Source organism: Lissotriton helveticus, chromosome 7 (genome assembly GCF_964261635.1).
Source record: "Lissotriton helveticus chromosome 7, aLisHel1.1, whole genome shotgun sequence".
Classification (NCBI taxonomy): Eukaryota; Metazoa; Chordata; class Amphibia; order Caudata; family Salamandridae; genus Lissotriton; species Lissotriton helveticus.
This window is the reverse complement of record NC_136068.1, coordinates 1,138,958,039-1,138,974,846: the sequence shown is the minus strand read 5'-3', so window position 1 is coordinate 1,138,974,846 and position 16,808 is coordinate 1,138,958,039.

Below are 16,808 nucleotides of genomic sequence, written 5' to 3'. Positions count from 1 at the left end.
AGCTATCCAGGCTGCTGAAGGCTGATAGCCAGAAACCGGTCCTTGGATGCTTGATTCCGGTCTGGGAAAGACATGGCTTGGTAGTTCGGACTGGACTGTTCCCATGAGGCACAGGGTCAGAGCTGATTTGCATATAGCCAGTGTCTAACCCAGGGTGGTGTGGAGTGCAAAAAAAACGATGGATTTAGGCCCAGATCCTTGTACTGGGGTGAATGAATGACATTGTTCTACATTCTGTCCATCAACTGTGTTTTTTGCAATTTTCACCCCGAGTGGGCTGGGTATGCTCAGACGTGAGTCCCAGGCTCTCCACACCACTGGAGTCAAGCTATCCAGGCTGATAAAGGCTGATAGCCAGAAACCGGTCCTTGGATGCCTGATTCCAGTCTGGGAAAGACATGGCTTGGTAGTTTGGATTGGACTGTTCCCATGAGGCACTGGGTCAGAGCTGATTTGCATATAGCCAGTGTCTAACCCAGGGTGGTGTGGAGTGCAAAAAAAGGATGGATTTAGGCCCAGATCCTTGTACTGGGGTGAATGTATGACATTATTCTACATTCTGTCCATCAACTGTGTTTTTTGCAATTTTCACCCCGAGTAGGCTGGGTATGCTCAGACGTGAGTCCCAGGCTCTCCACACCACTGGAGTCAAAGCTATCCAGGCTGATGAAGGCTTATAGCCAGAAACCGGCCCTTGGATGCTTGATTCCAGTCTGGGAAAGACATGGCTTAGTAGTTCGGACTGGACTGTTCCCATGAGGCACAGGGTCAGAGCTGATTTGCATATAGCCAGTGTCTAACCCGGGGTGGTGTGGAGTGCAAAAAAACGATGGATTTAGGACCAGATCCTTGTACTGGGGTGAATGTATGACATTGTTCTACATTCTGTCCATCAACTGTGTTTTTTGCAATTTTCACCCCTAGTGGGCTGGGTATGCTCAGACGTGAGTCCCAGGCTCTCCACACCACTGGAGTCAAGCTATCCAGGCTGATGAAGGCTGATAGCCAGAAACCGGTCCTTGGATGCTTGATTCCGGTCTGGGAAAGACATGGCTTGGTAGTTCGGACTAAACTGTTTCCATGAGGCACAGGGTCAGAGCTGATTTGCATATAGCCAGTGTCTAACCCAGGGTGGTGTGGAGTGCAAAAAAACGATGGATTTAGGCCCAGATCCTTGTACTGGGGTGAATGTATGACATTGTTCTACATTCTGTCCATCAACTGTGTTTTTTGCAATTTTCACCCCGAGTGGGCTGGGTGTGCTCAGACGTGAGTCCCAGGCTCTCCACACCACTGGAGTCAAGCTATCCAGGCTGATGAAGGCTGATAGCTAGAAACCGGTCCTTGGATGCTTGATTCCGGTCTGGGAAAGACATGGCTTGGTAGTTCGGACTGGACTGTTCCCATGAGGCACAGGGTCAGAGCTGATTTGCATATAGCCAGTGTCTAACCCAGGGTGGTGTGGAGTGCAAAAAAACGATGGATTTAGGCCCAGATCCTTGTACTGGGTTAATGTATGACATTGTTCTACATTCTGTCCATCAACTGTGTTTTTTGCAATTTTCACCCCGAGTGGGCTGGGTATGCTCAGACGTGTGTCCCAGTCTCTCCGGACCACTGGAGTCAAGCTATCCAGGCTGATAGCCAGAAACTGGTCCTTGGATGCTTGATTCCGGTCTGGGAAAGACATGGCTTGGTAGTTCGGACTGGACTGTTCCCATGAGGCACACGGTCAGAGCTGATTTGCATATAGCCAGTGTCTAACCCAGGGTGGTGTGGAGTGCAAAAAAACAATGGATTTAGGCCCAGATCCTTGTACTGGGGTGAATGTATGACATTGTTCTACATTCTGTCCATCAACAGTGTTTTTTGCAATTGTCACCCCGAGTGGGCTGGGTATGCTCAGACGTCAGTCCCAGGCTCTCCACACCACTGGAGTCAAGCTATCCAGGCTGATGAAGGCTGATAGCCAGAAACCGGTTCTTGGATGCTTGATTCCGGTCCGGGAAAGACATGGCTTGGTAGTTCGGACTGGACTGTTCCCATGAGGCACAGGGTCAGAGCTGATTTGCATATAGCCAGTGTCTAACCCAGGGTGGTGTGGGGTGCAAAAAAACGATGGATTTAGGCCCAGATCCTTGTACTGGGGTGAATGTATGACATTGTTCTACATTCTGTCCATTAACTGTGTTTTTTGCAATTGTCACCCCGAGTGTGCTGGGTATGCTCAGACATGAGTCCCAGGCTCTCCACACCACTGGAGTCAAGCTAACCAGGCTGATGAAGGCTGATAGCCAGAAACCAGTACTTGGATGCTTGATTCCGGTCTGGGAAAGACATGGCTTGTTAGTTCGGACTGGACTGTTCCCATGAGGCACAGGGTCAGAGCTGATTTGCATATAGCCAGTGTCTAACCCAGGGTGGAGTGGAGTGCAAAAAAACGATGGATTTAGGCCCAGATCCTTGTACTGGGGTGAATGTATGACATTGTTCTACATTCTGTCCATCAACTGTGTTTTTTGCAATTGTCACCCCGAGTGGGCTGGGTATGCTCAGACGTGAGTCCCAGGCTCTCCACACCACTGGAGTCAAGCTATCCAGGCTGATGAAGGCTGATAGCCAGAAACCAGTCCTTGGATGCTTGATTCCGGTCTGGGAAAGACATGGCTTGGTAGTTCGGACTGAACTGTTTCCATGAGGCACAGGGTCAGAGCTGATTTGCATATAGCCAGTGTCTAACCCAGGGTGGTGTGGAGTGCAAAAAAACGATGGATTTAGGCCCAGATCCTTGTACTGGGGTGAATGTATGACATTGTTCTACATTCTGTCCATCAACTGTTTTTTTGCAATTTTCACCCCGAGTGGGCTGGGTGTGCTCAGACGTGAGTCCCAGGCTCTCCACACCACTGGAGTCAAGCTATCCAGGCTGATAGCCAGAAACCGGCCCTTGGATGCTTGATTCCGGTCTGGGAAAGACATGTCTTGGTAGTTCAGACTGGACTGTTCCCATGAGGCACAGGGTCAGAGCTGATTTGCATATAGCCAGTGTCTAACCCAGGGTGGTGTGGAGTGCAAAAAAACAATGGATTTAGGCCCAGATCCTTGTACTGGGGTGAATGTATGACATTGTTCTACATTCTGTCCATCAACTGTGTTTTTTGCAATTTTCACCCCGAGTGGGCTGGGTATGCTCAGACGTGAGTCCCAGGCTCTCCACACCACTGGAGTCAAGCTATCCAGGCTGATGAAGGCTGATAGCCAGAAACCGGTCCTTGGATGCTTGATTCCGGTCTGGGAAAGACATGGCTTGGTAGTTCGGACTGAACTGTTTCCATGAGGCACAGGGTCAGAGCTGATTTGCATATAGCCAGTGTCTAACCCAGGGTGGTGTGGAGTGCAAAAAAACGATGGATTTAGGCCCAGATCCTTGTACTGGGGTGAATGTATGACATTGGTCTACATTCTGTCCATCAACTGTGTTTTTTGCAATTTTCACCCCGAGTGGGCTGGGTGTGCTCAGACGTGAGTCCCAGGCTCTCCACACCACTGGAGTCAAGCTATCCAGGCTGATGAAGGCTGATAGCCAGAAACCGGTCCTTGGATGCTTGATTCCGGTCTGGGAAAGACATGGCTTGGTAGTTCGGACTGGACTGTTCCCATGAGGCAGAGGGTCAGGGTGGTGTGGAGTGCAAAAAAACGATGGATTTAGGCCCAGATCCTTGTACTGGGTTAATGTATGACATTGTTCTACATTCTGTCCATCAACTGTGTTTTTTGCAATTTTCACCCTGAGTGGGCTGGGTATGCTCAGACGTGAGTCCCAGTCTCTCCGGACCACTGGAGTCAAGCTATCCAGGCTGATAGCCAGAAACTGGTCCTTGGATGCTTGATTCCGGTCTGGGAAAGACATGGCTTGGTAGTTCGGACTGGACTGTTCCCATGAGGCACAGGGTCAGAGCTGATTTGCATATAGCCAGTGTCTAACCCAGGGTGGTGTGGAGTGCAAAAAAACAATGGATTTAGGCCCAGATCCTTGTACTGGGGTGAATGTATGACATTGTTCTACATTCTGTCCATCAACAGTGTTTTTTGCAATTTTCACCCCGAGTGGGCTGGGTATGCTCAGACGTGAGTCCCAGGCTCTCCACACCACTGGAGTCAAGCTATCCAGGCTGATGAAGGCTGATAGCCAGAAACCGGTCCTTGGATGCTTGATTCCGGTCCGGGAAAGACATGGCTTGGTAGTTCGGACTGGACTGTTCCCATGAGGCACAGGGTCAGAGCTGATTTGCATATAGCCAGTGTCTAACCCAGGGTGGTGTGGGGTGCAAAAAAACGATGGATTTAGGCCCAGATCCTTGTACTGGGGTGAATGTATGACATTGTTCTACATTCTGTCCATCAACTGTGTTTTTTGCAATTTTCACCCCGAGTGGGCTGGGTATGCTCAGACGTGAGTCCCAGGCTCTCCACACCACTGGAGTCAAGCTATCCAGGCTGATGAAGGCTGATAGCCAGAAACCGGTCCTTGGATGCTTGATTCCGGTCTGGGAAAGACATGGCTTGGTAGTTCGGACTGGACTGTTCCCATGAGGCACAGGGTCAGAGCTGATTTGTATATAGCCAGTGTCTAACCCAGGGTGGTGTGGAGTGCAAAAAAACGATGGATTTAGGCCCAGATCCTTGTACTGGGGTTAATGTATGACATTGTTCTACATTCTTTCCATCAACTGTGTTTTTTGCAATTTTCACCCCGAGTGGGCTGGGTATGCTCAGACGCAAGTCCCAGTCTCTCCAGACCACTGGAGTCAAGCTATCCAGGCTGATAGCCAGAAACCGGCCCTTGGATGCTTGATTCCGGTCTGGGAAAGACATGGCTTGGTAGTTCAGACTGGACTGTTCCCATGAGGCACAGGGTCAGAGCTGATTTGCATATAGCCAGTGTCTAACCCAGGGTGGTGTGGAGTGCAAAAAAACGATGGATTTAGGCCCAGATCCTTGTACTGGGGTGAATGTATGACATTGTTCTACATTCTGTCCATCAACAGTGTTTTTTGCAATTTTCACCCCGAGTGGGCTGGGTATGCTCAGACGTGAATCCCTGGCTCTCCACACCACTGGAGTCAAGCTATCCAGGCTGATGAAGGCTGATAGCCAGAAACCGGTTCTTGGATGCTTGATTCCGGTCTGGGAAAGACATGGCTTGGTAGTTCGGACTGGACTGTTCCCATGAGGCACAGGGTCAGAGCTGATTTGCATATAGCCAGTGTCTAACCCAGGGTGGCGTGGAGTGCAAAAAAACGATGGATTTAGGCCCAGATCCTTGTACTGGGGTGAATGTATGACATTGTTCTACATTCTGTCCATCAACTGTGTTTTTTGCAATTTTCACCCCGAGTGGGCTGGGTATGCTCAGACGTGAGTCCCAGGCTCTCCACACCACTGGAGTCAAGCTATCCAAGCTGATGAAGGCTGATAGCCAGAAACCGGTCCTTGGATGATTGATTCCAGTCTGGGAAAGACATGGTTTGGTAGTTTGGACTGGACTGTTCCCATGAGGCACAGGGTCAGAGCTGATTTGCATATAGCCAGTGTCTAACCCAGAGTGGTGTGGAGTGCAAAAAAAGGATGGATTTAGGCCCAGATCCTTGTACTGGGGTGAATGTATGACATAGTTCTACATTCTGTCCATCAACTGTGTTTTTTGCAATTTTCACCCCGAGTAGGCTGGGTATGCTCAGACGTGAGTCCCAGGCTCTCCACACCACTGGAGTCAAAGCTATCCAGGCTGATGAAGGCTTATAGCCAGAAACCGGCCCTTGGATGCTTGATTCCAGTCAGGGAAAGACATGGCTTGGTAGTTCGGACTGGACTGTTCCCATGAGGCACAGGGTCAGAGCTGATTTGCATATAGCCAGTGTCTAACCCGGGGTGGTGTGGAGTGCAAAAAAACGATGGATTTAGGACCAGATCCTTGTACTGGGGTGAATGTATGACATTGTTCTACATTCTGTCCATCAACTGTGTTTTTTGCAATTTTCACCCCTAGTGGGCTGGGTATGCTCAGACGTGAGTCCCAGGCTCTCCACACCACTGGAGTCAAGCTATCCAGGCTGATGAAGTCTGATAGCCAGAAACCGGTCCTTGGATGCTTGATTCCGGTCTGGGAAAGACATGGCTTGGTAGTTCGGACTGAACTGTTTCCATGAGGCACAGGGTCAGAGCTGATTTGCATATAGCCAGTGTCTAACCCAGGGTGGTGTGGAGTGCAAAAAAACGATGGATTTAGGCCCAGATCCTTGTACTGGGGTGAATGTATGACATTGTTCTACATTCTGTCCATCAACTGTGTTTTTTGCAATTTTCACCCCGAGTGGGCTGGGTATGCTCAGACGTGAGTCCCAGGCTCTCCACACCACTGGAGTCAAGCTATCCAGGCTGATGAAGGCTGATAGCCAGAAACCGGTCCTTGGATGCTTGATTCCGGTCTGGGAAAGACATGGCTTGGTAGTTCGGACTGGACTGTTCCCATGAGTCACAGGGTCAGAGCTGATTTGCATATAGCCAGTGTCTAACCCAGGGTGGTGTGGAGTGCAAAAAAACGATGGATTTAGGCCCAGATCCTTGTACTGGGTTAATGTATGACATTGTTCTACATTCTGTCCATCAACTGTGTTTTTTGCAATTTTCACCCCGAGTTGGCTGGGTATGCTCAGACGTGAGTCCCAGTCTCTCCAGACCACTGGAGTCAAGCTATCCAGGCTGATAGCCAGAAACCGGTCCTTGGATGCTTGATTCCGGTCTGGGAAAGACATGGCTTGGTAGTTCGGACTGGACTGTTCCCATGAGGCACAGGGTCAGAGCTGATTTGCATATAGCCAGTGTCTAACCCAGGGTGGTGTGGGGTGCAAAAAAACGATGGATTTAGGCCCAGATCCTTGTACTGGGGTGAATGTATGACATTGTTCTACATTCTGTCCATTAACTGTGTTTTTTGCAATTGTCACCCCAAGTGTGCTGGGTATGCTCAGACGTGAGTCCCAGGCTCTCCACACCACTGGAGTCAAGCTATCCAAGCTGATGAAGGCTGATAGCCAGAAACCGGTCCTTGGATGATTGATTCCAGTCTGGGAAAGACATGGTTTGGTAGTTTGGACTGGACTGTTCCCATGAGGCACAGGGTCAGAGCTGATTTGCATATAGCCAGTGTCTAACCCAGAGTGGTGTGGAGTGCAAAAAAAGGATGGATTTAGGCCCAGATCCTTGTACTGGGGTGAATGTATGACATAGTTCTACATTCTGTCCATCAACTGTGTTTTTTGCAATTTTCACCCCGAGTAGGCTGGGTATGCTCAGACGTGAGTCCCAGGCTCTCCACACCACTGGAGTCAAAGCTATCCAGGCTGATGAAGGCTGATAGCCAGAAACCGGTCCTTGGATGATTGATTCCAGTCTGGGAAAGACATGGTTTGGTAGTTTGGACTGGACTGTTCCCATGAGGCACAGGGTCAGAGCTGATTTGCATATAGCCAGTGTCTAACCCAGAGTGGTGTGGAGTGCAAAAAAAGGATGGATTTAGGCCCAGATCCTTGTACTGGGGTGAATGTATGACATAGTTCTACATTCTGTCCATCAACTGTGTTTTTTGCAATTTTCACCCCGAGTAGGCTGGGTATGCTCAGACGTGAGTCCCAGGCTCTCCACACCACTGGAGTCAAAGCTATCCAGGCTGATGAAGGCTTATAGCCAGAAACCGGCCCTTGGATGCTTGATTCCAGTCAGGGAAAGACATGGCTTGGTAGTTCGGACTGGACTGTTCCCATGAGGCACAGGGTCAGAGCTGATTTGCATATAGCCAGTGTCTAACCCGGGGTGGTGTGGAGTGCAAAAAAACGATGGATTTAGGACCAGATCCTTGTACTGGGGTGAATGTATGACATTGTTCTACATTCTCTCCATCAACTGTGTTTTTTGCAATTTTCACCCCTAGTGGGCTGGGTATGCTCAGACGTGAGTCCCAGGCTCTCCACACCACTGGAGTCAAGCTATCCAGGCTGATGAAGTCTGATAGCCAGAAACCGGTCCTTGGATGCTTGATTCCGGTCTGGGAAAGACATGGCTTGGTAGTTCGGACTGAACTGTTTCCATGAGGCACAGGGTCAGAGCTGATTTGCATATAGCCAGTGTCTAACCCAGGGTGGTGTGGAGTGCAAAAAAACGATGGATTTAGGCCCAGATCCTTGTACTGGGATGAATGTATGACATTGTTCTACATTCTGTCCATCAACTGTGTTTTTTGCAATTTTCACCCCGAGTGGGCTGGGTATGCTCAGACGTGAGTCCCAGGCTCTCCACACCACTGGAGTCAAGCTATCCAGGCTGATGAAGGCTGATAGCCAGAAACCGGTCCTTGGATGCTTGATTCCGGTCTGGGAAAGACATGGCTTGGTAGTTCGGACTGGACTGTTCCCATGAGTCACAGGGTCAGAGCTGATTTGCATATAGCCAGTGTCTAACCCAGGGTGGTGTGGAGTGCAAAAAAACGATGGATTTAGGCCCAGATCCTTGTACTGGGTTAATGTATGACATTGTTCTACATTCTGTCCATCAACTGTGTTTTTTGCAATTTTCACCCCGAGTTGGCTGGGTATGCTCAGACGTGAGTCCCAGTCTCTCCAGACCACTGGAGTCAAGCTATCCAGGCTGATAGCCAGAAACCGGTCCTTGGATGCTTGATTCCGGTCTGGGAAAGACATGGCTTGGTAGTTCGGACTGGACTGTTCCCATGAGGCACAGGGTCAGAGCTGATTTGCATATAGCCAGTGTCTAACCCAGGGTGGTGTGGAGTGCAAAAAAGCAATGGATTTAGGCCCAGATCCTTGTACTGGGGTGAATGTATGACATTGTTCTACATTCTGTCCATCAACAGTGTTTTTTGCAATTTTCACCCCGAGTGGGCTGGGTATGCTCAGACGTGAGTCCCAGGCTCTCCACACCACTGGAGTCAAGCTATCCAAGCTGATGAAGGCTGATAGCCAGAAACCGGTCCTTGGATGATTGATTCCAGTCTGGGAAAGACATGGTTTGGTAGTTTGGACTGGACTGTTCCCATGAGGCACAGGGTCAGAGCTGATTTGCATATAGCCAGTGTCTAACCCAGAGTGGTGTGGAGTGCAAAAAAAGGATGGATTTAGGCCCAGATCCTTGTACTGGGGTGAATGTATGACATAGTTCTACATTCTGTCCATCAACTGTGTTTTTTGCAATTTTCACCCCGAGTAGGCTGGGTATGCTCAGACGTGAGTCCCAGGCTCTCCACACCACTGGAGTCAAAGCTATCCAGGCTGATGAAGGCTGATAGCCAGAAACCGGTCCTTGGATGCTTGATTCCGGTCTGGGAAAGACATGGCTTGGTAGTTCGGACTGAACTGTTTCCATGAGGCACAGGGTCAGAGCTGATTTGCATATAGCCAGTGTCTAACCCAGGGTGGTGTGGAGTGCAAAAAAACGATGGATTTAGGCCCAGATCCTTGTACTGGGGTGAATGTATGACATTGGTCTACATTCTGTCCATCAACTGTGTTTTTTGCAATTTTCACCCCGAGTGGGCTGGGTGTGCTCAGACGTGAGTCCCAGGCTCTCCACACCACTGGAGTCAAGCTATCCAGGCTGATGAAGGCTGATAGCCAGAAACCGGTCCTTGGATGCTTGATTCCGGTCTGGGAAAGACATGGCTTGGTAGTTCGGACTGGACTGTTCCCATGAGGCAGAGGGTCAGGGTGGTGTGGAGTGCAAAAAAACGATGGATTTAGGCCCAGATCCTTGTACTGGGTTAATGTATGACATTGTTCTACATTCTGTCCATCAACTGTGTTTTTTGCAATTTTCACCCTGAGTGGGCTGGGTATGCTCAGACGTGAGTCCCAGTCTCTCCGGACCACTGGAGTCAAGCTATCCAGGCTGATAGCCAGAAACTGGTCCTTGGATGCTTGATTCCGGTCTGGGAAAGACATGGCTTGGTAGTTCGGACTGGACTGTTCCCATGAGGCACAGGGTCAGAGCTGATTTGCATATAGCCAGTGTCTAACCCAGGGTGGTGTGGAGTGCAAAAAAACAATGGATTTAGGCCCAGATCCTTGTACTGGGGTGAATGTATGACATTGTTCTACATTCTGTCCATCAACAGTGTTTTTTGCAATTTTCACCCCGAGTGGGCTGGGTATGCTCAGACGTGAGTCCCAGGCTCTCCACACCACTGGAGTCAAGCTATCCAGGCTGATGAAGGCTGATAGCCAGAAACCGGTCCTTGGATGCTTGATTCCGGTCCGGGAAAGACATGGCTTGGTAGTTTGGACTGGACTGTTCCCATGAGGCACAGGGTCAGAGCTGATTTGCATATAGCCAGTGTCTAACCCAGGGTGGTGTGGGGTGCAAAAAAAACGATGGATTTAGGCCCAGATCCTTGTACTGGGGTGAATGTATGACATTGTTCTACATTCTGTCCATCAACTGTGTTTTTTGCAATTTTCACCCCGAGTGGGCTGGGTATGCTCAGACGTGAGTCCCAGGCTCTCCACACCACTGGAGTCAAGCTATCCAGGCTGATGAAGGCTGATAGCCAGAAACCGGTCCTTGGATGCTTGATTCTGGTCTGGGAAAGACATGGCTTGGTAGTTCGGACTGGACTGTTCCCATGAGGCACAGGGTCAGAGCTGATTTGTATATAGCCAGTGTCTAACCCAGGGTGGTGTGGAGTGCAAAAAAACGATGGATTTAGGCCCAGATCCTTGTACTGGGGTTAATGTATGACATTGTTCTACATTCTTTCCATCAACTGTGTTTTTTGCAATTTTCACCCCGAGTGGGCTGGGTATGCTCAGACGCAAGTCCCAGTCTCTCCAGACCACTGGAGTCAAGCTATCCAGGCTGATAGCCAGAAACCGGCCCTTGGATGCTTGATTCCGGTCTGGGAAAGACATGGCTTGGTAGTTCAGACTGGACTGTTCCCATGAGGCACAGGGTCAGAGCTGATTTGCATATAGCCAGTGTCTAACCCAGGGTGGTGTGGAGTGCAAAAAAACGATGGATTTAGGCCCAGATCCTTGTACTGGGGTGAATGTATGACATTGTTCTACATTCTGTCCATCAACAGTGTTTTTTGCAATTTTCACCCCGAGTGGGCTGGGTATGCTCAGACGTGAGTCCCTGGCTCTCCACACCACTGGAGTCAAGCTATCCAGGCTGATGAAGGCTGATAGCCAGAAACCGGTTCTTGGATGCTTGATTCCGGTCTGGGAAAGACATGGCTTGGTAGTTCGGACTGGACTGTTCCCATGAGGCACAGGGTCAGAGCTGATTTGCATATAGCCAGTGTCTAACCCAGGGTGGCGTGGAGTGCAAAAAAACGATGGATTTAGGCCCAGATCCTTGTACTGGGGTGAATGTATGACATTGTTCTACATTCTGTCCATCAACTGTGTTTTTTGCAATTTTCACCCCGAGTGGGCTGGGTATGCTCAGACGTGAGTCCCAGGCTCTCCACACCACTGGAGTCAAGCTATCCAAGCTGATGAAGGCTGATAGCCAGAAACCGGTCCTTGGATGATTGATTCCAGTCTGGGAAAGACATGGTTTGGTAGTTTGGACTGGACTGTTCCCATGAGGCACAGGGTCAGAGCTGATTTGCATATAGCCAGTGTCTAACCCAGAGTGGTGTGGAGTGCAAAAAAAGGATGGATTTAGGCCCAGATCCTTGTACTGGGGTGAATGTATGACATAGTTCTACATTCTGTCCATCAACTGTGTTTTTTGCAATTTTCACCCCGAGTAGGCTGGGTATGCTCAGACGTGAGTCCCAGGCTCTCCACACCACTGGAGTCAAAGCTAGCCAGGCTGATGAAGGCTTATAGCCAGAAACCGGCCCTTGGATGCTTGATTCCAGTCAGGGAAAGACATGGCTTGGTAGTTCGGACTGGACTGTTCCCATGAGGCACAGGGTCAGAGCTGATTTGCATATAGCCAGTGTCTAACCCGGGGTGGTGTGGAGTGCAAAAAAACGATGGATTTAGGACCAGATCCTTATACTGGGGTGAATGTATGACATTGTTCTACATTCTGTCCATCAACTGTGTTTTTTGCAATTTTCACCCCTAGTGGGCTGGGTATGCTCAGACGTGAGTCCCAGGCTCTCCACACCACTGGAGTCAAGCTATCCAGGCTGATGAAGTCTGATAGCCAGAAACCGGTCCTTGGATGCTTGATTCCGGTCTGGGAAAGACATGGCTTGGTAGTTCGGACTGAACTGTTTCCATGAGGCACAGGGTCAGAGCTGATTTGCATATAGCCAGTGTCTAACCCAGGGTGGTGTGGAGTGCAAAAAAACGATGGATTTAGGCCCAGATCCTTGTACTGGGGTGAATGTATGACATTGTTCTACATTCTGTCCATCAACTGTGTTTTTTGCAATTTTCACCCCGAGTGGGCTGGGTATGCTCAGACGTGAGTCCCAGGCTCTCCACACCACTGGAGTCAAGCTATCCAGGCTGATGAAGGCTGATAGCCAGAAACCGGTCCTTGGATGCTTGATTCCGGTCTGGGAAAGACATGGCTTGGTAGTTCGGACTGGACTGTTCCCATGAGTCACAGGGTCAGAGCTGATTTGCATATAGCCAGTGTCTAACCCAGGGTGGTGTGGAGTGCAAAAAAACGATGGATTTAGGCCCAGATCCTTGTACTGGGTTAATGTATGACATTGTTCTACATTCTGTCCATCAACTGTGTTTTTTGCAATTTTCACCCCGAGTTGGCTGGGTATGCTCAGACGTGAGTCCCAGTCTCTCCAGACCACTGGAGTCAAGCTATCCAGGCTGATAGCCAGAAACCGGTCCTTGGATGCTTGATTCCGGTCTGGGAAAGACATGGCTTGGTAGTTCGGACTGGACTGTTCCCATGAGGCACAGGGTCAGAGCTGATTTGCATATAGCCAGTGTCTAACCCAGGGTGGTGTGGAGTGCAAAAAAGCAATGGATTTAAGCCCAGATCCTTGTACTGGGGTTAATGTATGACATTGTTCTACATTCTGTCCATCAACTGTGTTTTTTGCAATTTTCACCCCGAGTGGGCTGGGTATGCTCAGACGTGAGTCCCAGTCTCTCCAGACCACTGGAGTCAAGCTATCCAGGCTGATAGCCAGAAACCGGTCCTTGGATGCTTGATTCCGGTCTGGGAAAGACATGGCTTGGTAGTTCGGACTGGACTGTTTCCATGAGGCACAGGGTCAGAGCTGATTTGCATATAGCCAGTGTCTAACCCAGGGTGGTGTGGAGTGCAAAAAAACGATGGATTTAGGCCCAGATCCTTGTACTGGGGTGAATGTATGACATTGTTCTACATTCTGTCCATCAACAGTGTTTTTTGCAATTTTCACCCCGAGTGGGCTGGGTATGCTCAGACGTGAGTCCCTGGCTCTCCACACCACTGGAGTCAAGCTATCCAGGCTGATGTAGGCTGATAGCCAGAAACCGGTCCTTGGATGCTTGATTCCGGTCTGGGAAAGACATGGCTTGGTAGTTCGACTGGACTGTTCCCATGAGGCACAGGGTCAGAGCTGATTTGCATATAGCCAGTGTCTAACCCAGGGTGGCGTGGAGTGCAAAAAAAACGATGGATTTAGGCCCAGATCCTTGTACTGGGGTGAATGTATGACATTGTTCTACATTCTGTCCATCAACTGTGTTTTTTGCAATTTTCACCCCGAGTGGGCTGGGTATGCTCAGACGTGAGTCCCAGGCTCTCCACACCACTGGAGTCAAGCTATCCAGGCTGATGAAGGCTGATAGCCAGAAACCGGTCCTTGGATGCTTGATTCCGGTCTGGGAAAGACATGGCTTGGTAGTTCAGACTGGACTGTTCCCATGAGGCACAGGGTCAGAGCTGATTTGCATATAGCCAGTGTCTAACCCAGGGTGGTGTGGAGTGCAAAAAAACGATGGATTTAGGCCCAGATCCTTGTACTGGGGTGAATGTATGACATTGTTCTACATTCTGTCCATCAACAGTGTTTTTTGCAATTTTCACCCCGAGTGGGCTGGGTATGCTCAGACGTGAGTCCCTGGCTCTCCACACCACTGGAGTCAAGCTATCCAGGCTGATGAAGGCTGATAGCCAGAAACCGGTTCTTGGATGCTTGATTCCGGTCTGGGAAAGACATGGCTTGGTAGTTCGGACTGGACTGTTCCCATGAGGCACAGGGTCAGAGCTGATTTGCATATAGCCAGTGTCTAACCCAGGGTGGCGTGGAGTGCAAAAAAACGATGGATTTAGGCCCAGATCCTTGTACTGGGGTGAATGTATGACATTGTTCTACATTCTGTCCATCAACTGTGTTTTTTGCAATTTTCACCCCGAGTGGGCTGGGTATGCTCAGACGTGAGTCCCAGGCTCTCCACACCACTGGAGTCAAGCTATCCAAGCTGATGAAGGCTGATAGCCAGAAACCGGTCCTTGGATGATTGATTCCAGTCTGGGAAAGACATGGCTTGGTAGTTTGGACTGGACTGTTCCCATGAGGCACAGGGTCAGAGCTGATTTGCATATAGCCAGTGTCTAACCCAGGGTGGTGTGGAGTGCAAAAAAAGGATGGATTTAGGCCCAGATCCTTGTACTGGGGTGAATGTATGACATAGTTCTACATTCTGTCCATCAACTGTGTTTTTTGCAATTTTCACCACGAGTAGGCTGGGTATGCTCAGACGTGAGTCCCAGGCTCTCCACACCACTGGAGTCAAAGCTATCCAGGCTGATGAAGGCTTATAGCCAGAAACCGGCCCTTGGATGCTTGATTCCAGTCAGGGAAAGACATGGCTTGGTAGTTCGGACTGGACTGTTCCCATGAGGCACAGGGTCAGAGCTGATTTGCATATAGCCAGTGTCTAACCCGGGGTGGTGTGGAGTGCAAAAAAACGATGGATTTAGGACCAGATCCTTGTACTGGGGTGAATGTATGACATTGTTCTACATTCTGTCCATCAACTGTGTTTTTTGCAATTTTCACCCCTAGTGGGCTGGGTATGCTCAGACGTGAGTCCCAGGCTCTCCACACCACTGGAGTCAAGCTATCCAGGCTGATGAAGTCTGATAGCCAGAAACCGGTCCTTGGATGCTTGATTCCGGTCTGGGAAAGACATGGCTTGGTAGTTCGGACTGAACTGTTTCCATGAGGCACAAGGGTCAGAGCTGATTTGCATATAGCCAGTGTCTAACCCAGGGTGGTGTGGAGTGCAAAAAAACGATGGATTTAGGCCCAGATTCTTGTACTGGGGTGAATGTATGACATTGTTCTACATTCTGTCCATCAACTGTTTTTTTTGCAATTTTCACCCTGAGTGGGCTGGGTATGCTCAGACGTGAGTCCCAGGCTCTCCACACCACTGGAGTCAAGCTATCCAGGCTGATGAAGGCTGATAGCCAGAAACCGGTCCTTGGATGCTTGATTCCGGTCCGGGAAAGACATGGCTTGGTAGTTCGGACTGGACTGTTCCCATGAGGCACAGGGTCAGAGATGATTTGCATATAGCCAGTGTCTAACCCAGGGTGGTGTGGGGTGCAAAAAAACAATGGATTTAGGCCCAGATCCTTGTACTGGGGTGAATGTATGACATTGTTCTACATTCTGTCCATTAACTGTGTTTTTTGCAATTGTCACCCCAAGTGTGCTGGGTATGCTCAGACATGAGTCCCAGGCTCTCCACACCACTGGAGTCAAGCTAACCAGGCTGATGAAGGCTGATAGCCAGAAACCGGTCCTTGGATGCTTGATTCCGGTCTGGGAAAGACATGCCTTGGTAGTTCGGACTGGACTGTTCCCATGAGGCACAGGGTCAGAGCTGATTTGTATGTAGCCAGTGTCTAACCCAGGGTGGTGTGGAGTGCAAAAAAACGATGGATTTAGGCCCAGATCCTTGTACTGGGGTTAATGTATGACATTGTTCTACATTCTGTCCATCAACTGTGTTTTTTGCAATTTTCACCCCGAGTGGGCTGGGTATGCTCAGACGTGAGTCCCAGTCTCTCCAGACCACTGGAGTCAAGCTATCCAGGCTGATAGCCAGAAACCGGTCCTTGGATGCTTGATTCCGGTCTGGGAAAGACATGGCTTGGTAGTTCGGACTGGACTGTTTCCATGAGGCACAGGGTCAGAGCTGATTTGCATGTAGCCAGTGTCTAACCCAGGGTGGTGTGGAGTGCAAAAAAACGATGGATTTAGGCCCAGATCCTTGTACTGGGGTGAATGTATGACATTGTTCTACATTCTGTCCATCAACAGTGTTTTTTGCAATTTTCACCCCGAGTGGGCTGGGTATGCTCAGACGTGAGTCCCTGGCTCTCCACACCACTGGAGTCAAGCTATCCAGGCTGATGTAGGCTGATAGCCAGAAACCGGTCCTTGGATGCTTGATTCCGGTCTGGGAAAGACATGGCTTGGTAGTTCGACTGGACTGTTCCCATGAGGCACAGGGTCAGAGCTGATTTGCATATAGCCAGTGTCTAACCCAGGGTGGCGTGGAGTGCAAAAAAAACGATGGATTTAGGCCCAGATCCTTGTACTGGGGTGAATGTATGACATTGTTCTACATTCTGTCCATCAACTGTGTTTTTTGCAATTTTCACCCCGAGTGGGCTGGGTATGCTCAGACGTGAGTCCCAGGCTCTCCACACCACGGGAGTCAAGCTATCCAGGCTGATGAAGGCTGATAGCCAGAAACCGGTCCTTGGATGCTTGATTCCAGTCTGGGAAAGACATGGCTTGG